This window comes from Bufo gargarizans, chromosome 5 (assembly GCF_014858855.1).
Source record: "Bufo gargarizans isolate SCDJY-AF-19 chromosome 5, ASM1485885v1, whole genome shotgun sequence".
NCBI lineage: Eukaryota > Metazoa > Chordata > Amphibia > Anura > Bufonidae > Bufo > Bufo gargarizans.
The window spans coordinates 256,526,442-256,551,815 of record NC_058084.1 but is presented as its reverse complement, the minus strand read 5'-3'; the positions used below and the strand labels follow the sequence as shown (position 1 = coordinate 256,551,815).

The 25,374-nt window shown below is 42.1% G+C and overlaps 1 long non-coding RNA gene across 1 annotated transcript in view; it reads left to right on the top strand.

Moving 5' to 3' along the window:
• Nucleotides 1-14,194: 14,194 nt before the first annotated feature.
• Nucleotides 14,195-25,374, top strand: part of LOC122937767 — a 42,280-nt gene continuing 31,100 nt past the window's right edge. The window contains exon 1 of the long non-coding RNA XR_006389913.1: nt 14,195-14,285. This is a non-coding gene — a long non-coding RNA (uncharacterized LOC122937767). The remainder of the gene's footprint in view (nt 14,286-25,374) is intronic.

Below are 25,374 nucleotides of genomic sequence, written 5' to 3'. Positions count from 1 at the left end.
CAGCACCCCTGAGGCCAAGCCAGCCAGCACCCCTGAGGCCAAGCCAGCAAGCACCCCTGAGTCTTCAGAACTGTAAGTAAATTATATATATGGGGAGATTATTGTTTCGGCGGGGGGAAGGGGGGGCAGAGAAAGTACCCGGAATAACTGAAATATATGCCAAATGTTTGGTTAAATTCTGAGACCTGATAAACAAAGAACTGTTCATTTTGCATATTTTTTTGTTGTGAGATTTTTCACACACACATACTTAAAATTTAACGCTATAAACAACTCGCAGTTTACTGAATAAGGATATACCCGGCGAGCAAAAATGCTGTCCTTCCCAGATTTTTTTGGGTTCCTACACCCATGACTGTGCCATATGTCCTACCTCCTCTAAGGGCGTTGTCAAAGTGAACCCCTCGATCTTCACAGTACCTCTGATGGTGGGGATAGAGACACCAGGTCTCTACCTCTTGAGGAGAATAGGCACACGAGGCAGCTGGTCCAGGCAGAGCAGGAGGTAACTGAGAAAGGTATCAGAGATACAGGAGTTGTCAGCAGGCTGAGTCTACCAGGAGCAACAGTGCAGGATCGATGCAGAGGCAAAGTCAGACAGGCAATAGGTCAGGGCAGGCAGAACAGGTACAGGTCAGGCAATCTGGGTTGGTAACAGGAGAATCAAAGCAAGCAGGCAGGGATCAAAGAGGTAGCGGAGTCCAGGAACACAAGTGCGAGTCAAGAACAAAGATGAATATCAGGAACCTTAGCAGTACACAAGGACCTTGACACTGAGGCATCTGAAAAGAGGGCTGAGCCACTTATATATGTGCAGAAGGGCAAGGATTGGTTGGCGAGGTCACATGATCTGACCCATAAATAGTGATGTCCTGAACTATTTGCCGGCGAACATAGCTTGTTCGCGTTTGCCGCGGCGGGCAAACATATGCGATGTTCGGTCCGCCCCTATACATCATCATTGAGCAAACTTTGACACTGTACCTCACAGTCAGCAGACACATTCCAGACAATCAGCAGCAGACCCTCCCTCCCAGACCCTCCCACCTCCTGGACAGCATCCATTTTAGATTCATTCTGAAGCTGCATTCTTAGTGGGAGGAGGGAGAGTGTAGCTGCTGCTGATTCAATAGGGAAAGCGTTAGCTAGGGCAGTGTTCTGTGTCCACAGACTCATCTGTTGTAAGGACAGCGTCCTGACAGTACCCCAAAAAGCCCTTTTTAGGGCTGGTACATCAGTCTGCTTTTTATATATCGGGCCCGGTAGGTGGGCCCGACATATTTTTGATCAATAATATGCGCTAAGAGCTTCTCCACTGCTTTGCAGTAACTATATGGCATCATGTATTTTTGACCCTGTTCACATATTCACCTGTTTACTTAGTCTTAGCGCATATAGTGGTGTGCTGCTACTATTTTTTGTTTGCTGTATTATGCTGGGTAGCTTGCATCTGCAATTTGTCTCAGGAGGTGCTGTTCCGTTTTTGGATATATATATATATATATATATATATACAGTATATATATATAGTATAGAGGACCAGGCAACCTTGCAGATAAAAAAAAAAAAATCTATTTATATTATTTCTCTGTGATATAATTGCATTTGCAAGCCAGTGAGTGACTGTGTGGCCCACAGACAGTACTGTGTGCACACCACTCTTACAGGGTGTCACAGACAATACCTTGCAGATAAAAAAAACATTCAATTTATATTATTACTCTGTGATATAATCGCATTTGCAAGCCAGTGAGTGACTGTCTGGCCCACAGACAGTACTGTGTGCACACCATTCATACAGGGTGTCAAAGACAATACCTTGCAGATAAAAAATTTAATAAAAAATCATATAATTTATCTGTGATATAATCACAGTTACAAGCCAATGAGTGACTGTTTGGCCCACAGACAGTACTGTGTGCACACCATCCATACAGGGTGTCACAGACAATACCTTGCAGATAAAAAAAAATTCAATTGAAATTATTTATCTGTGATATAATCGCAGTTGCAAGCCAGTGTGTGTCAGGCCCACACAGACTGTACTGTGCCCACTGCCCACCACTTAATCAGAAAATCTTAAAAATGTCAGACCACTATCCGGCGCTGCAGGCATAGAAAGTCCTTGAGCTGAATAAGATTCTTTTTATTAAAGTCAACGCGTTTCAAGGGCGAATTGCCCCCTTCGTCAGGACAATATACAGAATGGCTGTGCCCACTGCCCACCACTTATATAGGTTGGCACAGTACCTTGCACCTATAGTACCACTTATAAAAAAAAAAATTACAGGCAGAGGCAGGCAACCCCGCAGGGGCCGTCGTGGTCGTGGTGCTGTGATTTCCACTGGCCCTGGAATAATGCCCAGTGTTCAGAGGCCACGTACCCTGAACCCAAAAAATTTGGAGAAAATAGTTGACTGGCTTACACAGGACGCCCAATCTTCAACAGCTTCCGCTAAGAACCTTGACGCACCATCCTCCTCCAGCTCAGTTTTGGTCACCTGCTCTCAAGTTACCACTCTCCCACCCGCCGCCACCACCACCACTACCACCACAGCCACCACAGCCGCTTCACTTGATCCCTCAGAGGAGTTATTTACACACCAGTTGGATGAAATTAGAGGAACCATTATTGCCAGAGGATGTAGATAACAGGTATATGTCTCAGTCAGGCAGCATCACACATGGGTGTACAGTGTGATGATAATGATGATGTTGTACCCGCTGCTGCTTCCTTTGCTGAGGTGTCAGATACAAGTGAAGCGGTTGATGATGACGATGAGAGAAGGAGGAGACAATTTGGAAGCAGGGGGAGGTCGTCGCAAGGAGCTAGTGGCACAGTCAGACAGCATGTATCGGCACCCGGGGTCAGCCAGACAGCACGCCAATCAACGCATGCTGTTGCCACCACCAGAATGCCGTCTTTGCAAAGCTCAGCAGTGTGGCATTTTTTTTTGTGTGTCTGCCTCTGATAACAGCAATGCCATTTGCAACCAGTGCCAAAAGAAACTGAGTCGTGGGAAGTCCAACACCCACCTCGGTACAACTGCTTTGCAAAGGCACATGATCTCACATCACAAACGCCAATGGTATCAACACATGAGTACAAGCAGCACACAAACTCAAAGCCACCATCCTCCTCCTGGTCCAGCATCTTCAGCCACGTCAACCACTGCTGTCCTCCTTGCCCCCTCTAAACCACCCGCCACTCCGCCTCTCACCTTCAGCAGTTCCATCTCATCTGCCCACAGTCAGGTGTCTGTAAAGGAAATGTTTGAGCGTAAGAAGCCAATGTCACAGAGTCACCCCCTTGCCTGGCGTCTGACAGCTGGCTTGACGTAACTCTTAGCCCGCCAACTTTTACCATACCAGCTGGTGGAGTCTGAGGCCTTCAAAAAATTTGTCGCTATTGGGACACCACAGTGGAAGGTATCCGGACGAATAAAAAAAAAAAAAAGGGAATCCCAAACCTCTACTCAGTGATTGAACAGGAAGTCATGGCTTCTCTGGCATACCGTGTTGGGGCAAGTGTCCATCTGGCCACTGATACCTGGTCTGCAAAGCATGGTAAGGGCAGGTATATCACGTACACTGCGCATTGGGTCAACCTGCTGACGGCTGCCAAGCATGGAATGCATGGCTCTGCAGCGATGTTGGTGACACCGCCACGACTTGCAGGCAGGCCTACTGCCACCTCCTCTACTCCATACTCTTCGATAACCTCCTCAGCTGAGTCCTCTTCTGCTGCGGCGTCTAGCTGCACATCAACTGAATCCCCCCAGCTTCCCAGGGGCTATTCCACATCCCGGATACGACAGTGTCACGCTGTCTTGGGGTTGACTTGCCTGAAAGCAGAGAGCCACACCGGACCAGCACTCCTGAACGCACAGGTGAATCAGTGGCTGACCCCACACCAACTGGAGATCGGCAAAGTGTTGTGTGACAATGGAAGCAATTTGTTGGCGGCATTGAATTTGGGCAAGTTGTCACATGTGCCGTGCATGGCACATGTGTTGAATCTCATTGTACAACGCTTTGTGTCTAAGTACCCAGGCTTACAGAACGTCCTCAAGCAGGCCAGGAAGGTGTGGGGCCATTTCAGGCGTTCCTACCCGGCCATGGCGCACTTTTCAGACATTCAGCGCCAACAACATGCCAGTGAGGCGCTTGATTTGCGATTTGCGACCGCCTGCTCCAACAAGAAAAAGATGTCAACGAGTATTTGTATGACGGGGGTGCTAGGACAGCCTCTGCGGAGCTGTGAATTTGTTTGCCACGTTACTGGTCTCTCATACGGAATGCCTGTAGGCTCATGCGTCCTTTTGAGGTGACAAACCTAGTCAGTCGCACCGAAGGCACCATCAACGACCTCATCCCATTTGTTTTATTCCTGGAGCGTGCCCTGTGAAGAGTGCTGGATCAGGCTGTAGATGAGCGTGAAGAGGAAGAGTTGTGGTCACCATCACCACCAGAAACAGCCTTGTCATCATCGCTAGAGATGTCCCAAACTATTCGCCGGCGAATAGTTCCCGGCGAACATAGCTTGTTCGCGTTCGCCGGTGCGGGCGAACATATGCAATGTTCGGTCCGCCTCCTATACGTCATCATTGAGCAAACTTTGACCCTGTACCTCACAGTCAGCAGACACATTCCAGCCAATCAGCATACTCTCCTTCCCAGACCCTCCCACCGCCTATCAAAAAGCAAGGACAGCTTCCAGCTTAGATTAATTCTGAAGCTGCAGTGTCACAAAGTTGTAATCGCAATGCGATTAATACAGGTTATATTAATCACATTGCGATTACAACTTAGAGCTGGGTTCCTAATGGTATGATATAATATAACGAAGATTGAGAATATAGTGCTATATTCCTTGTCAATTCTAGCAATACAACCATTAGGAACTCAGATCTAAGTTGTAATCACAATGCGAATAATGCAGGTTATTTTAATCGCATTGCGAATTCAAGCTACCGAATGCAAGCTAAGTTCCTAATGGTTGTATTGCTAGAATTGACGAATATAACGAATATAGCACTATATTCTCAATCTTCGTTATATTCTAGCAATACAACCATTAGGAACCCAGCAGCTCTAAGTTGAATTTGCAATGCGATTAATATAACCTGCATAAATCACATTGCGATTACAACTTTCTCAAATCCGACAGTACATTCTAGCATGGAGCCGTTCCCATGGTGAGGGGAACGCTCCATGAGCACAGAAATCGGCAGAAGCTCTAAGTTGAAATCGCAATGCGATTAATTCAAGTTCTATAAATCGCATTGCGATTTCAACAGAACTTCTGCTGACTTCCATGCTCATGGAGCGTCCCCATCACCATGGGAACGACTCCATGCTAGAATGTACTGTCGGATTTGAGAAAGTTGAAAAATGACAATGCGATAAATTCAAGTTCTATAAATCTCATTGCGATTTCAACAGAACTTCTGCTGACTTCCATGCTCATGGAGCGTCCCCATCACCATGGAAACGACTCCATGCTAGAATGTACTGTCGGATTTGAGAAAGTTGAAAAATCACAATGCGATTAATTCAAGTTCTATAAATCGCATTGCGATTTCAACTTACCACACTCTGCGTCAACTACGTAATTTTCCATGGGTGTTTTGCCATGATTTCCCCTCCGGCATGCCACAGTCCAGGTGTTAGTCCCCTTGAAACAACTTCCATCACTATTGTGGCCACAAAGAGTACCTGTGGGTTTTCAAATTTGCCTTCCTATTGATGTCTATTGCGGTTCCCCCGGTTCGCACGTTCGCGAACATTTGCGGAAATTCACGTTCGCCGTTCGCGAACGGAAAGTTTTATGTTTGCGACATCACTAATCATTGCTTGCCGGACCTGAGGCAATGCTGCAAAAGGAGTATGAGGAAGAGGAGTCAGAGGAGGAATGTGGCTTTGAGGAGGAGGAAGACCAACCACAGCAGGCATCCCAGGGTGCTCATTGTTGTCACCTATCTGGGACTCGTGGTGTAGTATGTGGCTGGGGGGAAGAACAGACTGTCAATGACATCAATGAGCATGAGGAACGGGAAAGGAGTAGCTCGGCATCCAACCTTGTGCAAATGGAGTCTTTCATGCTGTCATGTCTGTTGAGGGACCCTCGTATAAAAAGGATAAAGGAGAACGACCTGTATTGGGTGGCCACGCTACTAGACCCCCGGTATAAGCAGAAAGTGGCGGAAATGTTACCAAATTACCAAAAGTCAGAAAGGATGCAGCAGTTCAAAACCAAACTAAAAAATATGCTTTACACAGCTTATAAGGGGGATGTCACAGCACAACGGGAATCTAACTGGGGAAGAGGTGAAAGTAATCCTCCTCCTACCACGACCACGGTGGCAAGTACAGCACACTTTACAGATGTGTTGTTGATGGAGGACATGCAGAGCTTTTTCAGTCCTACACATCGCCACAGCCCTTCGGGATCCAGCCTTAGAGAACGACTCAACCAACAGGTGGCAGACTACCTTGCCTTAACTGCAGATATCGACACTCTGAGGAGCGATGAACCCCTTGACTACTGGGTGTGCAGGCTTGACCTGTGGCCTGAGCTATCCCAGTTTGCGATAGAACTTCTGGCCTGCCCTGCTTCAAGTGTCCTGTCAGAAAGGACCTTCAGTGCAGCAGGAGGCATTGTCACTGACAAAAGAAGTCACCTCGGTCAAAAAAGTGTTGATTACCTCACCTTCATTAGGATGAATGAGGCATGGATCCCGAAGGGACTGACAGTGGGGGATACGTTTGACTAACAAAAGGCCTGATGACATGCCTTGGCCTCAAAATGGTCCCTATGCTGCTGTATTTAATGTCTGCATACCGTATGACTTTCGTGAATTCTCCGCCACCAACTAGGGTTCAAGCCGCATTGTTTTAGTCACCTTTCTGCCTGGAAAACATCAATTTTTCCGGCCGCTGCTACAGCAACGGCTGCAACAATACCTCATTTTTCAGGCATGTGCACATGCCTAATTTTTCTGGCCTCTGGTGCTGCACTGTGGCTGCAAAAACAAAACAAAAAAAGGCACATACATGTGTCAATTCCCCTTCGTGATCGGTACCTTGTTGTGGTGAAGGGGCTTGCGTATCACAATGAAGCGATCATCACCTCTATGAGTGTGTTGGCAATGTTGCCACACCCCAGATGATAAGGCTGTTGCTTTATTATGATCAGACTAAAAGCAATCAGCTGGATAATTTTTCATAGAAAAAAACATTAATTTTCTTTTTTTTTTTGTTGTATGGGTTTTTAATACATAAAATAAAAAAATCATAAAATCATAATAAAGTCTCTTAATAGTTTATTAGAAATAATGCAGACAATTTAAAAAATCCCCACCCAATCCAATACAAATCAAGTGCAGAGCTCAGAACGAAATTATTTCAGGATGTCGTAATGGTTCGTTAATTCAACAATGGTTAATCAATTTCACACATGTCCCTGGATAGGGGACGTAACAGAGATTAAACTGATAGGAATAGTACTAGTTACGGCACCACTCATATAGGGTCAGGGTGTCACAGCACATTGCTCCGTGCACGCGCAGTGCCCCAACTTGAGAGTAAGAGGACCGACCAAGCTGCTTTTTCCATCTCCCGGTTCCTAAAATCAATTCAGTTTGGTGAATCAGAGTTTGGTCTGTCACTGTGAAGGCAGTCGAAGGTACCCAGCCTAAATTTTCTTTCACAAAAGGCAATCCCTGATATGGGATGTAACAGGGATTAAACTGATGAGAAGAGAACTATAGAAAATACCACTCATATCAGGTGTGACAGTAAATTGCACAGCGCAGACGCAGTGACCGTGGATTAAAACAAAGGGGAGGGAGCCAGCATTTTTTTAACCATCTCCCCGTTCAAAAAATCAATTCTATAAATGGACCCCAGATTGGCGACGTAACAAGGATTGAACTGATGAGAAGAGAACTACAGAAAATGCAACTCTTATCGGGTGGACAGTGAATTGCACGGCGCAGACGCAGTGACCGTGGATTCAAACAAAGGGGAGGGAGCATGCGTTTTTTTTAACCATATCTCCGTTCGAAAAATCAATTCAATAAATGGACCCCAGATTGGGGACGTAACAAGGATTAAACTGATGAGAAGAGAACTACAGAAAATACCACTCATATGTGGTGTGACAGTAAATTGCACTGCGCAGACACAGTGACCGTGGATTCAAACAAAGGGGAGGGAGCCAGCGTTTTTTTAACCATCTCCCCGTTCGAAAAATCTATTCAATTCACCTTTCGGGGACCCTTGGTGTTGTACGTGGCTGGGTGGAGGAAGAAACCTTCAATGACATCAATGGGACATGGCTAGCTGGGTATCCAACCTTGTGCAAATGGGGAGTTTGCAGTTGGGCAAATAGACTGTTTGCGTTTTTTTCGGTGCATTAAAATGAGAGTTTGGTCTGTCAATGTCTGTGAAGCGGGCGTAACCCTTATACTACCTGATCGATACAACATTATACCTGATCGTATACACACACTGGATGTTTTAAACCACGTTGTTCAAAAAAAAATTGGATTGTTAGGTGATTTATGCCCTTTATGGATTAAAATCCACTCAACTATGTAATTTTCCATGGGAGTTTTGCCATGGATCCTTAAGGGCCTCCGGCATGCCACAGTCCAGGTGTTAGTCCCCTTGAAACAACTTTTTCATCACTACTGTGGCTCGAAAGAGTCCCTGTGGGTTTTAAAATTCGCCTGCCTATTGAAGTCAATAGCAGTTCGCTCAGTTCGCCCGTTCATGAACATTTGCAAAAATTTGTGTTCGCCGTTCGCGAACGGAAAATGTTATGTTCGCGGCATCTCTACACATAAAACACAGGAAGTGATGTGCTGGCCCTTAAGGAAATGCTGCAGGAAACAAGCAGCAAGCATGCTGTGGCTAGGTTTGAAAGAAACACTGGCAGCAGATCACCACTGAACACAGCGCCAAGGACCTCAGAGGTAAGCAGGGGGACAGAGGCGCACAGCAGACGCTGTTATACCAGGTAGAATGTAATATAATACTGAGACAAGGACGTGTGGGATTCAGGGACTGAGACAAAAGAACATTGCAAGATTAAATTATATATTTAATCTCCTTAAAAGGGGTATTACCATTTCAGTGATCATAGTTTAGTTAATAAATATGTCCCATTGAGCATTTTAGTAAATTTATCTTATTAAAAATTTCCAAGCGTTCCCCCTAAAATTTGTTGCCTCCTACCTCATTGCATATGTTTGGTATCCCTTAGATACGGCCACCTCTTAGCTGCCGCATCCATGGGCCACGCTTGCACAGAAGAACTAGCTCCATCCAGTGCCAGGCCTCTCCGTGTTATCGCGATCGAGCATGGCGCAGGGCGGCCGCACATGCGCAGACGCCCATTTCCCAATGCCGTGGCTCAACTCTAGCAGCGGCACCAAGAAACACACATCCACGCAAGCGCGGCCACCCGAAGACTTCCAAAACTACAGAGGAGCGTGAGGACATGCCGGAGAAGGATCGGAGGCAAGTTCAGAAGAGGTGAGTATTATTTTTTATTAAAATACTATATGCACCACCAAATTCACCAACGATATAACATTACAACAATATATGCTAATAAAATAGAATCAACAGGAATTGAGGAACTCCATTATGGAATATAAGAACATAGGGGGAAGACAAATATAGAGTGGATAGAACAAAGGGTCCACATTTAGGGAATAGGAGGACATTGTGCATTTGAGGGACACATCGAAAAGCAGTTTACAGGCTGCTGATGACAATCCACATGAACAAACACGCAAGGACTGAGTTCTCAGAGTGATGTCATAACGAGGCGTGGCAGGCCTTCACTCAAACTCCCTAAGCTCGCCCAGCCTTAGAAGCTTGAAACCAGGAAGTGAACAGCATAGCTGGCTGAAGGTGACAATGAAATAGCAAGATGGTAATACCCCTTTAAGGGTGGACACTACACGATATGCACACAGATTATATACAATGGTCTGATATGCAAATACAGGTGATGGTACAATCAGAGTTAGCAGATAAAAGTCAGTTATCAGATATGGGTATGGTCCTTTAAAGCTGTGTTCACATGGGAGGCAATAATGTCATCAGGTTTTCAGGTCTCTGCAAACATGATGCACGGCGTGACATCCCTTCAAAGGAAGACAATGGCCACTGCCTTGCATGGGCAGTTAACCATTAGTTGGTCAGGCTCCTCCCTCTTCCTGTGAGGATCCTACTGCCCCTCCCTTTGGCCTGGCAGTTAGAAATAAAAAAAAAACCTTATGGATCATAGCTCCTCACTGGAAGGTCAAAGGGAGATGGTTCTGGCACCAACTGATCTGCCCGGAACCCTGGTGCATTTGAAGACCAAACATGGCGTTGCTATTTGGTTCCTACTAGGAGTTCTCTGTATTTCCCTTTCCTTGTGCCCCACAAATGCACAAAGTCCAGGAAAATTTCTGTCTCAGACCCAGGGTCTCAAAAATGTGACCGGTATATGGCCAAGATGTGCGGTCATTTTATAATTCCTTATGAACTTCGAGTTCCATGATGTCTGAGGAATTGATTTTGTTGTAGGTAAGAAGCTCAGCCTTCCAGCAGGTATTCATTCTTTCAGAGTAGCTTGTTTCCAGCCTGGCTGCTGTGAGTGTGAAATGTAAAGACTATCGCTTTGAGGCAGGGCCACGTTTCCTCTGCCAACTACCCCTCACCTGGACAGCAAATGGGAAGGCATTAAATTATAACTCCACATATTCCTCACACTGTATGTATGTAGATTTATGTATTTTTGTATGTTTTATGTTTAGTAATGCTTGTATATTTCCAAGTATAGGAGATTGAAGGGAGATTTTGTCATTTACTCTCTTTTTCTTTTGTTAACCTTTTATTTTATTTTTATTAAACAAGTGTTTTTGCTTTATGCCTTAATATTTTATTAATAAAAGTGGTAAAGGATAGGAGAGGTAGCAGATACAGACTCTACACATGCCATATCTTGGGGAAGAATCGCAGAGTCTGCACTGACTATCCCATTGAAATGCATGGGTTACATTGAAAAAAAAAAACATTTTTGCAGATCCACACTAAAAACAAAAGCTGAAAATGCAGTTTTGTATTGAAGTGAACACCCAGTGGTTAAAAAAAAGCATTAAAAAACACATAAGAAATGTGTATAATAAACACATGAAAAAAAAAATATGAAAAAACTAAATGTGGATTCCACTCAGATTTTGGCACTGTTATTGGCACTATGGGCCATATGTATTTAAACTTCAGAAAACAAGGACAGTTTTGAAACATGAATGTATATATTTACAACTCCTTTGTTCAATATGTGAATTTTATTAGTCATTTAATTTCCAAAAATACTTTCTAGGAGGACACCTGAATAAAATGATTTATTGTGCATGCTATAAACATTGGTTTCATTGCCAAGTACCATGCTCTAAATATAGGTAGGCTATTGTCTGTGTGGTGAAATTAGGAGAAATACTTAAAGAGACTACCCTCCATTCATTCTGAGTGGCACACTTTGCTATTTTTGGAAGTCCATTAGAAATTAATTGGAAGCACGCTGCACAAGCAAAATCACAGTTTAATTTACTTCTGTGCAGTTGACGGCTATTTGTGGCAGTTCCATTGAAATAAATGGAGGGTGGCCATGCATCCGCAGTCTGCTTTAGTTCACTTTACGGGATCCTTCTAGAGATAGGTGCCAGTCCCAGAGGTGGGAACCGCACCAATCAGACATTGGGGGTATATCCTAGCAATATGTCCCCAATTTATGAGATGGAGAAACCCCTAAAAGATTTTATTTTTAGTAAGAGTACTACAACATCTATCAGATTATGTTTCTCCTATCCCACCAGGTTCAGTTAATGTGACCTCTAAAATAGTAATTGATTTTGACAGAGTGATCCTCCTCAAAGGAAAAAAATATGTACAAATGTTTGTTCTTTTCTAAATTCTACGGAAAGTAAAACAATTGCTTTTTCGTCAGCCACCTATCAATTATGCAGTGAATTTTAACATTCACTAACAGGCCACTATGTGCCCTCCTTTTCAAGTCAGTGCAAAATACCTCTACAGTAATGCTTGTTCAGCTGTTAAGGAAACAAACTGCCTGGATATTTAGCTCTAGTGGTACCTAATCGGACTCTATCAATTTTTTATTGTAAGTGAATACATAAATTACCTACTAATATGTCCTTTGGTCTAGCAGAACAGCATAATGATCAAAGACACACAATAGAAATGTATTTGCTTCTGTAGAATGCTTATTCCCTTAGCTCTCCATCTGTGGTGATGGACAGGCAGTAAGCTGTCAGGTTTTGTTCTGTCTGTCACACTACACTTACCTCCTGATGTTTTAAGTAATCAATATGGGGGCTGAAATCACCTACCGCTACCTCTGCTACCTCCTATTTTGTCCACTCATAAATTATAAATCCCTGCACAACATCAAGTCTACAATTTCGATTGCATTTGCTAATCATTGATCAATAATTCAGAGGTTCTTCTTCAAGGGTCCCTGGTTTCCTGGAACATATGGCACAAAGCTGACAGCATTCACATGACAATTCCCTTATCACAAAAAGCAGGCAGGGAAAACAAGTTGTTTAAAGTAGTTTTTTCTCTTTTATATGCCAGACTTTGTACGTTTTTTTTGTTTTTTTTTCCCCTCGCTTGTTAAACTTAATGACTGCACAACCACAGCTACAGAGTAAAGTACCAGCCAGTATAATTTACATTCTGGATAGACATGGTACTTATCTACAAACCTGCATTTCTTTTTTTATTTTGTATGATAGCATCTTTTTTCTCTTTTTTTGGCAGAGGATGGTGTTTTGATTTTCTCAGGTTTTATTGCATTATTTATTTGACTTGTGTGGACACAAATACCAAGATAAAAGATAAAAAGCTTCGCTTTACACACTCATGGGGCTGTTGACTATGACAGCCAAAGGTATTGATAGTGTTTACAAGCAGCTGATTTAAAGCTACTAGATGAAATGGCACCCTAGCAAACAGCTTTCAAGTTCAGTATTTCCTATTCATAGTGACCTTTTTGCAGTTCTTGTGTATAATAATCTACTGTATTTTTCGCCCCATACTGTATTTTTCGCCCCATAAGACGCACCTAGGTTTTTGGGGAGGAAAATAAGAAAATAAATATTTTTAACCAAAAGGTGTGCTGTGTTTGGTGGGTTTGGAACTAATGGTGGTCTGTGGATGGCACTATTACTGGGGATCTGTGTATGACTGACACTGTTATGGGGGGGATCTGTGTATGACAGACACTGTTATGGGGGGATCTGTGGACGACGGACACTGTTATGGGGGGATCTGTGGATGACGGACACTGTTATGTCACGTGCCTGCGCCGCCTACTTTATGAATGAAGCAGGCGGCGCAGGCAAGTGACGTCAGTGAGAGACTCTCCGGCTGCCCGACCTGCCTGCCTGAATTCTACAGAAGCAATTAGGATGTAAGGTAGTAATAGGAGTGATGGGGCATGTTTAATAACTATTAATTGAATATGACATCTTATATTAGTATACCTGAGCGGCGGGGCGGGGCTATAGTACAGTGACTGCACCGCGACGCCGCTATTGCCAGCCCCCAGATCCTCCTCCCAGTCCCTCCCAGAGTCCCCGCTCGCTCCTACATCGCAGCTTGCGATGTAAAACTGCAAGCATTCGCCCCATAAGACGCAGGGGCATTTCTCCCCCCTTTTGGGGGAAGAAAAAGTGCGTCTTATGGGGCGAAAAATATGGTAATACAAGGGTGGGTTATGTAAATATATATATATATATATATATATTTTTTTTTTTTCTAAACACTTAAATGCACAATAATATTGCCTGCTTATAGGTGGGACTTTAGAGCCTCACAAACCAAGCAAGTGCTTGGGACCCCAGAGATCAGGGAGGACCCCTGCTGGCCAGGGCAGTTGGCTACCTGTGTAGTCAGTCCAACTGCACAGTGGCTGGGGGAAGGCCCTTCCCAGCTGTAGAGCAGGAGCAGAATATCTCAGATGGCACTGCTCAGCTGATGGTGGGTCCTAGTGGGATGATGGGATTAGGGCTTAGCAGTGTGATGGGTTGGAGTAACCAAGATTACTAAACATAAGCAAAGCAATTATTGATCACCAATTCTACTATCTTTGTCTTTTATATAGGTTATTGATCATCTTGAAACCAAGGCTGGAGCGAAAAAGATTTATAACCACAGACCTTAACAGGGTTTTCCAGGATTTGGTCCCTTTTTAAGTAGGTCCCTAAACTCCTGGAAAACGTATTTAATATTTTTTTTTTTTTTACTAATCGAATGACTACTAAGTGTAAATTTGAATTAAATTAGTTAGGTATGCAATGTCAATAAGAGAGCTGGTCTTTAAAGGAAATCAGAAAATAAAATCAGGTTAAAGAAAAATAATACATTTTACTATTTTAAATTAGTGAAAATCAAGGTAATACATTCTTTTTAAAGTACATTCCCTCCACCATTGCCCTTTTTTGAACGTAATGTAAGCCAGTAGTACTAGAGGTAAGTACATCTTTGTTAAAGGAGAGGGTTAAAAAATTCATGCAAATATTTACTTAGGAGGCGATTTATTAAAACTCCACCTTATTGTCCGGTGTTTTATAACTATCAACTTTGAAGTCATATCTCACAACAAATGTGGTGGTTTAACAGATAATATGTTTCATGACATACTTTTACATCTGATTGGCTTGACAACCATAATGGCATGTCAATCCTCCAGCACCATGCATCTGATAACCATTTATAACCACAGACATGGCATTCATTTAATGGGTTCACATATGTGTGCAGTAGTTTTACACCAGTGCTTCTTGCATTTTCCATAGTAACTACATGCTTTCATATACACATTCTTACACCTTCCAGTGACAATAACTAGAGATGAGCAAATCAAAGCTGACAAAGTCGAATTCATTCCGAATTTCATGAAAATTTTGATTCTAAATGAAAGAGAATTTCCTTGTGCTTCGTGCTAACAAATCACAATGTTTCCTAACATGGCGGCTAGCTGGCTACAATGGCGGCTAAAATTGCTTCTACACGTGTGAGGACATGGGGCAAGGAACTCTGTGAATGCAGGATAGCCCATAATGCCATGTATGCAGCCAATCAGCAACCAGCCATCCCGGTGATGTCACAGCCCTATAAATACGGCGGCCATATTAGAGTTTGCCATTCACTATCGTACTTTGTTCAGGGACAGATGTGTATGCAGGAGCTAGGGAGAGTGAAATAAAAACAAATTGTTAAAAAAAAAGGAAAGAAGTGATTTACTAGTGCAGGGAAAGGATAGTGAGAGGAATCATTTCACAAGCAGGGACAGACGTGTGCAGATGCTAGGGAGAGTCATAGGAAAATCCTCATTGTGAAAAAAAGTGATTTACAAGTGCAGGGAAGCATTACTTGGGGATCCAGATAGTCTAATAATACAGCTCTGTCATTCCAGCAATTAGTTATTGGGGTGCAAGTGCCATGTTGAAAAGTCTTTAGTGGCTTTTATCTATGGAAAAAGATTAATATATACACATGTCACTTTTGCTGTTAACTGCACTGATATAATTTAGTGGCCTATTTCAATACAATATGAGAGATAGTTACGCAGGTCACTTTTGTTCATATTTGCTGTTATTTGCACTAAAAGCGTTTATTGTCATATTTCACTATAATACGAGAAAAATAGACACAGTTCACATTTGGTGTTATTTGCTCTGAAAGCATTTCTTGTCATATTTCACTACAATACGAAAAAATAGATGCAGTTCACATTTGGTTTTATTTTTGTGCTAAAAGTGTTAATTATCATATTTGACTAAAATGCAAGAAAAATAGATGCAGTTCACATTTGGTGTTATTTGTGCTAAAAGAGTTTATTGTCATATTTCACTACAATTCGAGAAAAATAGAAGCAGTTCACATTTGGTGTTATTTGCTCTAAAATCGTTTATTGCCATATTTCTAAAGAAAAAGAGAAAAATAGACTTGGTTCATATTTGGTGTTATTTGCGCTAAAAGCTTTTACATCAGTTTGAGGGTTTAGTAAGACCACATAGTGCACCTGTCTTTGCTAATATAATTTTATTGTTAAAAGCGTTTATTGCCATATTTCTAGAAAAAAAAAGAGAAAAATATACTTAGTTCACATTTGGTGTTATTTGCTAAAAGTGTTTATTGCCATATTTCTAGAGATAAAGAGACTAATGTCATATTTGCTGTTATTTGCGCTAAAAGCACTTGTCGTATTTCACTGCAATACGAGAAAAATAGACAGTTCACATTTGGTGTTATTTGCACTAAAAGCGTTTATTGCCATATTTCTAGAGAAAAAGAGAAAAATAGACTTAGTTCATATTTGATGTTATTTGCACCAAAAGTGTGTATTGTCATATTTCAGTACAATACAAGAAAATAGACACAGTTCACATTTGGTGTTATTTGTGCTGAAATCATTTCTTGTCATATTTCTAGAAAAAAAGAGAAAAATATTAGCAGTTCACCTTTTCTGTTATTTTCTTAGAATCTGTTTAGCGGCCTATTTTAGTCCAATACGAGAAATATATACGCAGTTTACTTTTGCTGTTATTTACGCTGAAATAATTTTGTTTCCAATTAGAAATTTTAGTTTAGTTGCCTATCTCAGTAAAAAAAAAAAAATGTACTGTATATATATATTTGGCGCTTTTAGAGTTGTTTTAATTTGCTTTGAATTTGTTTAGTTTAAATAAAAGTATGTCAGACAGAGAAGTGCCAGGCTCTGCACAGGGGAGTGTCAGAGGTGTAAATGATTCTGACGCAGGCACAGGTCGCAGAGTAAAGGGGCGTGGCAGCAGGGGTTTCTTCCCGAGGCCTCAAGTCCACATGTCAGCTAGCAGTCGTGTCTTAACCAGCAACCCAGCAGTTCTTGATTGGTTGATGGATGAAGAAACTACTCACCAGCAGCAGGTAGACCTGGAGCAGGACCTGAACCAGCAGATGGTGGCATACTTTGACAGCACCCTGCCAGCCATCATAAAAGATCTGCTGGACTACTGGACAGCCAAACTGGATTTGTGGCTGCAACTGGCCGAGTTTGCCCTGGAAAAGCTGTCTTCCCCGGCCAGTAGTGTGGCATCAGAGCAGGTGTTTAGTGCGGCAAGGGCCATAGTTACCCAAAAAGAACTTGCCTACCCTCCCAAAATGTGTAGAGACTTACTTTTGTCAAGATGAATCAGGCGTGGATCAGCCAGGATTTCCACCCACCAATGCCGGATGCATCAGATTACGTAGTTCATCCATCTCCACACTATGTCACCGTGCCACTCTGTGGTATCATGCTGCTGCTGTTGCTGCCATGTCCACACTTTATCACCATGCCACTTTGTGGCCTCCTAATGCTGCCATCTCCACACTATGTCAACTTGCCACTCTGTGGTATCATGCTGCTGCTGTTGCTACAGTCTCCACACTATTTCACCTTGCCACTCTGTGACCTCCTAATGCTGCCATGTCCACACTATGTCACCTTTCCACTTTGTGGTATCATTCTGCTGTTGTTGCCATCTCCACACTATGTCACCTTGCCACTCTGTGGCCTCCTGATACTGCCATCTCCACACTATGTTGCCGTGCCACCCTGTAGCCTAATCATACTGCTGCTTTCACCTCCACATTTTCTCATTGTGCAATGCTGCCGGCACCTCCAGACCCTGTCATTGTGCCACTTGGTGGTCTCAACATGCTAGTTCCACTTCACCACATAGGGCCACTGTGTTGACTTCTCATGCTATTTGCATCCTCCCCACTTTATGACTGGGTTGCTATTGTCCTTGTTTGGCCTTCTTGAAATCACCATTTATTTTACCTTTCTTCTGATCGGTCAGAATGAAGGAAAAAAGAGATGCACAACGGATCCTGTCTCTGTAGCAGCTGTAAGGCCCGTATAGTAGCATCATAATTGGCTTATGATTTGGTAGCCAAAAGCAGGAGTGGGTACAAAACAAAGACATGCAAATATTACCTTCACGTGTCATCTCTGTTTTAGATCCACTCCTGTTTTTTGGGCATTACCAATACTCATGGATTACAAAGCAAATGCTGACTGAGTGAAGGCATATGCTCCCCAGACAGGATCAGTTTTTTGTGGGTTATTGTTGTGTCGGATCAGAGGAAGGGCACAATAATCAGTGACTGCTTACACCCTCTTCACTCTGTTGGGGCTCTACTTGAATAGGCGTTGTAACGGAGCGCCTGGCACCCCGACTGGGTATCTCCGTTGATGGATGCTCCTAGTGCTTCCCGAGGGCTCCAAGTACTCCACTTGACAACATAACCACCACAGACCCCAAGAACCACTGCAGCTTGGTTTGAGTCTCGCCGTCCTCCACCCACGCTGCATCCAAGACCGGGATTCAGCTTCCAGTGGGTGAACCTCTCTTCCTTCTGAGAGCGATGCAAGAACAAGGAACAGGAACAGCTCTTACAAGAGCTAGGGGTTATAGCCAGGGGAGTATACAGCGTATAGCAATCCCTGCACACATGATACGAGGCTCTTTGTTGACGGTAAAACAGGAACTCTTTAATGACCACACAAGCACACAAGGTTACCACCCACGTGGACCTGGTTGGGAACTGAGGACATAACATAGCAGCCAATCCTTTACAGTTTTACAGTTTAAACACAAAAACTATACATTCAACAAACACAATGGCATTGCCTGTGACACAATGAACAAACACAATGGGTATTGCCTGTGATATATTTAACAAACACAATGCACCTATGCCTGTGATATATTTAACAAACACAATGGAATTAATCATTTACAGGCAGAAAACACACATTTTTCCCAACCACAGAAAACACCCCAAAACACCACATATCCCCATAAAAGTCACATCCCCTAATAGCCTCGAACTGGGTGAAAAAACTATCCAAAAATCACCCAGATTGGTTCAGGGGTTCAGGAGTTTCCTGGAAGTCCTATTTTTGCCCCACCGTGCACATGGTCCCATGCTAAAAATAGTTCCATACACTCAATAGCAAAACACTGCTGGGCAATTTAAGATGGCCGCCGCCACATGTTGACTCTGTTCGAGTAAAAAGTCCAAGGGGCAGAAACAGTCCCTCTAAAATTTAATATGCCCAAATAGTGTCCCAGGGACAATAGTCACAGGGCAAGAGGCTGGCAAGCCAGGCCTCTCCAACTCCCAGTGACGAAGGTGCTTTCATCACAGGCGTGTACTAGAACAGGTTCTGTAGACATGTATGTGGAATCAGCTGACAAGGGTATAAAAGGAGTGCACTTTTTCTTGACGCTAACAAGGACCTGTAAGGCTGAGTTAATACTTGAGTTTTTTGGTCAGTTTTGGCCCCGTGATTGCCCAAATAATTGAAGCGTGCAGTGATTCTAATAGCGAAACCTGTCATCTGCATGTCATACTGACTGACAGTATTATTTCACTACTCAAGCACACTCCCTATGCGTGTTACTGCAAGGCATAGTGTTCTACACCCGTATAAAGGCTCTATGGAGCCCATAAATAACCGTTTTTTTATCACGATTTATCCTGAATATATTCAGATCGAAGCAATTTTTTTCTGAAAATTCAGCGAACTGGACAAATCTAATTTTTTAGAAATTTGCTCATCTCTAACAATAACCATATATTATCACATTGTCTCTTTTTGCCCAGACTTCTAAAAGGCTCTAACACAAACAAAATAAAAATGTACTAGTTATACTTAACACACTGCCACAGTCCCATGGTAGATGCTTCTTAAAGAGGGTGACATAGATGTTATTTAAAGGAGTCAGTTAATTAAAATAAAGGAGCCTCAACTGGTTTAGTTCAGAAATTAAGTTAATTGGGTTTGGTATAAGGTTGGTGCATTTCCTTCTGTAAAGTTCCCCATATTTTCTTCACTGTAAGTAGTGACTGAGCTCCCATGTCAACCTGTTAGCCAAGACTTTAATTAGATCTGGCATTCCCCTCATAATGATAAATGTTAAGATGATGAATGAAAATGCTAATTAGTGTGAAGTGGCTCAGCCATCACAGCTGCATATCATTAACACCTTCCTACTGTTAAATCGATCAATGTCATCGTCAGATCCCTGTGTTCACCGTGTGCAGGTGGTGGTTCACCAGAAAGCTTTCCACAATATTGGCGGACCAAACTTTGTAGGTTTTTCCTACCCATATGCTTTTATTCATCTTCTGTTAAATATTTACCTGGCTCATGTCTACTTCCAGCTGAGAAGAAAACTATTTATGTTAATAGGGGAAAAGTAGCTTGATGAAATCTTTGTATGTCTCAATATGTTTTATTTCTTCAAAGGAAATTTACCAGTGACACTATCACAATATTTTTTTTCTAAATCTCAAAAGTTTTAATTTCAAGAGTGCTCCATTACCTTTATATAAAAGGGAAAAACTGCACAATTGAAAGACTTCAAGCCCTATATAATACTAATAGGAACTATCATCAAATTAAATCTTCTAACTTTTACTATTCTTGAGTCTTACATTCCTCATCTTACAGGTTTTGTTTTTGTTTTTATATTCTCACAACTAATGACCAAAGGCAATAAAACTGAATATTGATTTGCTAATTCATAACAAGTAATGAAACAATGTTTTAAAGAGGACCTATAACCACAAGGTGCAATGCAATCTACAGGCAGCATGTTATAGAGCAGGAGAAGCTAAGCAGGTTGATATATATTATAGTTTTGTGAAGGGGGGGGGGGGAGATCTGTAAAACTTGTAATTCGTATATTAAAACCTCCTTTTTTTAACTTAAGACCAGCGCCGTGTAAAGCTATCATTGACTGACAGCTACATCTGTATACGCATACACAGAATATTCAGTTTAACAAAATCAATCTGCCCCACTCAGCTCCTCCTGCTCTAAAACATGGTGCCTTCAGATTGAGGGCTGTTTAAATGCATTGGTGGGCCCCGTGCAGCCCCCCATCGTTAATTTCTTCTGATGTCTTCATATTTATTTGAATGGGACCCATCAGGAGATTCATGCTGGCTGAAAGACAGGCAGCAGGAAATTCCAACAGAATCCCTGGTAGAAAACAACTTTTGCTATTATTATGAAATGCTGTGGCGCATATTTGTCAGGAGAAGTGGTACTGTGCAGTGTCCTTATATACAAAATACAAGCAGATACTGAGAATGCTCCAAAACACCCTGCTCTGATCACTCACCGCTTCTCATCAGGCAACTGTGCTAGACAACCAAACAAATTCAGCGACTGAGACTCCATCCGCTGACATCAATGACCTCACTTTAGACCTTACCCTCTCACCCACTAGTCCTCAAGTTCCACCCACCCATTAACATGCAACCTCATCCGCTTTCTCAACTAATACTTTTGTTGTCGACAATATTGTCTTGTACTTTGGTGCCTTTTTTATGCTCGGCAAATGCGAACCACAGCCCCACCCCAGGCCCCCCAAAACGCTGTCACTCCAAAATCACCCAGTATTACAAACCCACACCAGGAAAAAGAAAAAAACTATGTGGAAAAAGGTGAGGCATACAGAAAACAAAAACTTGAAAAACACCAATGAGTTCCACCACCACCACCCTATGAAATGAAATTACTATAGAAAGTTCTCTCCTTCTGCCCCGACAATAGGGTAAACCCCATGGAACTATACATTGACATACAGAAATTCAGGAGAAATCTTACCCTCAGAAGACATTTTGAGATAGAACAGATCAAAAATATTCCAAACAAGACCATAAAAAAACAATCTAGACATCCCCGAAAGCCCCACATATAGGCACTTGGATGTCAGACCCAAATCCAATTTCTTCCCCATACAAAGTCAGGGACACATTATTCCCACATTCTTTGAATTAATCTCTCAGGAATTAAAATTAAAAACAAATAATATAAATGCATTAGATTACAAAGGAAACGTATCTAAAAGAGAGAGAGCAGCCCTCAATAACTTAAAAAAAGAACAATAACATAATCATACTCCCAGCTGACAAAGGGGGTGGAATTGTACTACAGAACGTTCAAGACTATGAACAAGAAGCCAAGAACATCCTAGGCAATACCTGCTACTATGAGAAAACCATGGAAGACCCCTTCCCAGAGCAAACTAAAAAACTGAACACACTAATGAAACAAGCATTCACAAACCAATACATAAACAAAAAAGAGAAAAACTTCCTAACGTCAAAAAACTCCATGTACCCCATACTTTTACCACTTACCAAAAATACACAAAAATACAGCACATCCGCCCGGACGCCCCATAGTCTCCAATACTAAGTGCGCCACAAGCAATTTATCATAATACCTTGACAACCATATGTAAAACAATTACCCAGTTATTTACATGATTCCAGCCAACTCATCTGCGAATTACAAACAATAGAATGGTCACCCAGTTATGGCCTCCTCACCCTCGATGTAACTGCTCTATACTCTAATATGCATCACAAATTAGGCATCAGTTGCGTAAAGAGCACCCTCCAAAAATATTAATTCCTCAAACCACAACATATAGACTTTGTATGTGAAGGTCTCCTATTTATCCTGAAAAACAACTATTTCATATACAATAATAATATTTACCACCGATGCATTGGGACTGCTATTAGGACGCGAGTAGCGCCATCCTTCACAAACCTCTTTATGGGAGAATTTAAAGAGATACACATTTGGGGCCACCAAACCTTTAAGGACAACATCATCCACTTCAGAGGATATATACAAGGAGTCGGCTCTACAGTTCTGCAATAGCCTAAACCACACAGATTGGGGTATCACTTTTACCTCAAAATTTTGCAAGGAAATGATAGAATTTTTAGACATCGTTATTAGGGTTTAGCGTGAATATTTGAATAGCGAATTTTAATCTCGAATATTGGCACTTCGAGAATTTGCAAATATTTAGAATATAGTGCTATATATTCGTAATGATGAATATTCGTCATTTTTTTCCATCTGAACACGATTCCTCTTTGCTTCTTGCTTGTGGGCCAATGAGTCATTGGCCCACAAGCAACTTAAGCGAGGAGGAATCCTGACTTAAGATGGAAAAAATTGACACATATTTGTCATTACAAATATATAGCACTATATTGAATATTTTTTTTCCATCTGAAGTCATGATTCCTCCATGCTTAAGTTGCTTGTGGGCCAATGACTCATTGGCCCACAAGCAAGAAGCAGGGAGGAATTATGTGTTAAGATGTAAAAAATGACAAATATCCTAAAAACGAATATATAGCACTATATTCTATAGTGCTATATATTAGTTTTTGACCCACACCATGTATTGCGTGTGTAATATTCACATATTATGCAATCATTACCTTGCCGATTTTACCGTTAAAAAAAGAATGTAAAATATAACAAATATACAAATTTGTGAATATATGACAAATATTTTACAAAATATTTATGAAATATCACAATCAATCGATTTGAATATGACCCCTGCCGTTCATTACTAATCGTTATCACTAATCAAGAAAACACCCTAATGACAAAAGCTGTTGACACTAATACAAACCGGATTCCAAAAAAGTTGGGACACTATACAAATCGTGAATAAAAACTGAATGCAATGATGTGGAGGTGCCAACTTCTAATATTTAATTCAGAATAAAACATAAATCACAGAACGAAAGTTTAAACTGAGAAAATGGTGTGAACAAATGCCAAAAAAGTTGGGACAAGGCCATTTTCACCACTGTGGGGCATCTCCCCTTCTTCTTACAACACTCAACAGACGTCTGGGGACCTAGGAGACCAGTTTCTCAAGTTTAGAAATAGGTTATATCCACCATTATCCACCCAGACCAAAATGGCTTTATGCCAAAGAGAGGCACCCATCATAATTTGCATAGGTTATTTTTGAATATTCAGTCCCCGGGGTGCGGCTCCCGCTCCATCCTGTCGTTGGATGCTACTAAAGCCTTCGACAGGGTGGAGTGGATTTTTCTCTGGGAGGTGATGAAAAAAATGGGTTTTGGTCCGAGATTTATGTCGATGGTGCAGTTATTATATGGCTCTCCAGTTGCCAGGATTAGGATTAATGATACGATCACTGAGAGTTTTTCCCTAGGAAGAGGCACTCGTCAAGGATGCCCTCTTTCCCCCCTCTTGTTTAATATTTATATTGAACCCTTAGCAGTTAGTATTAGGCAAGACTTGCAGGTGTCTGGCTTCGGTGTAATGGGGAAGCATGATCGTGTATCCCTCTATGCAGACGATATCTTGGTTTTTGTCCATCAAACAGAAACCACTCTTCCTCGAATAATGGATTTGGTGGGCTCTTTTTCTGCTCCGTCTGGTTTGCAGATTAACTGGGAGAAGACTGTTCTCCTCCCTATAGATGAGTTGCGAGGCGACTGGGACAATCAGCTAACAATTTCTGATTTAATAAAATACCTGGGGATTTCAGTTTCTGCCAAACCTCAAGAATACCTACAACTCAATTTGATTCCCCTGTTGAAAAAGCTGAGGGCCAAAATTAAGATATGGCAAAAAATCTTGCCCGCAAGAGCGGATAGAATCTCTCTAATAAAAATGGTAGTGTTGCCCCAGGTTCTTTATGTCCTTCGCAACTCGCCTGTATGGATCACGGACAAGTATTTTAGATTGATAGAGCGGATGCTTAATGATCTATTATGGGGGAGGAAGCGCGTGAGACTGAAGGCACTCTATTTTTCCATGCCCTATAATCAGGGAGGTCTTAACCTCCCTTATTTTAAGGGCTATTTTGTGGCCTCTCAACTTTGCTTTTTTAATGATTGGGAAAGTAGCCATTTCTGCAACAGAGTGGTGAAAGACTCAGGTTTTCCGGATTTTTTTACTGTACTGGAGTCCGATTACCTATCAAATCCACAGATTGGGTATACACTCTTTTGCAGAATGGCTATAAAGACGTGGCTGGTTATAAGGAGCTGGTGTGGAGTCAAGGCATCACTTATCTGTACTCCATTATGGCATAACTCAAAGCTCTTGGAGTTAGGGGATTTGGGTTGTTGCAGTATTGGAGGACTAAGAATGTTCAGTACTTATACCAGGTGGTTAGCGGCGGACAAATCCTGTCCCCGACGGAGCTAAGGCAAAGAACAAACCTGGGTGAGGTGGCTTGGTATGCATACTTTCAATTGAGGTCAGCACTTTCTAGTACTTTGAATAGTCACCTTCTTTCTATAGATACTCCCCAATTTTTACATGACTTACTCTGTAAAAAAGCTGTCACGAGAATTAAAATATCACATTGTTATAGACACTTAATGAAAGGATTTTTTTTGGGTGTTCTTTCTCCAGGACAAAGATCCTGGTCT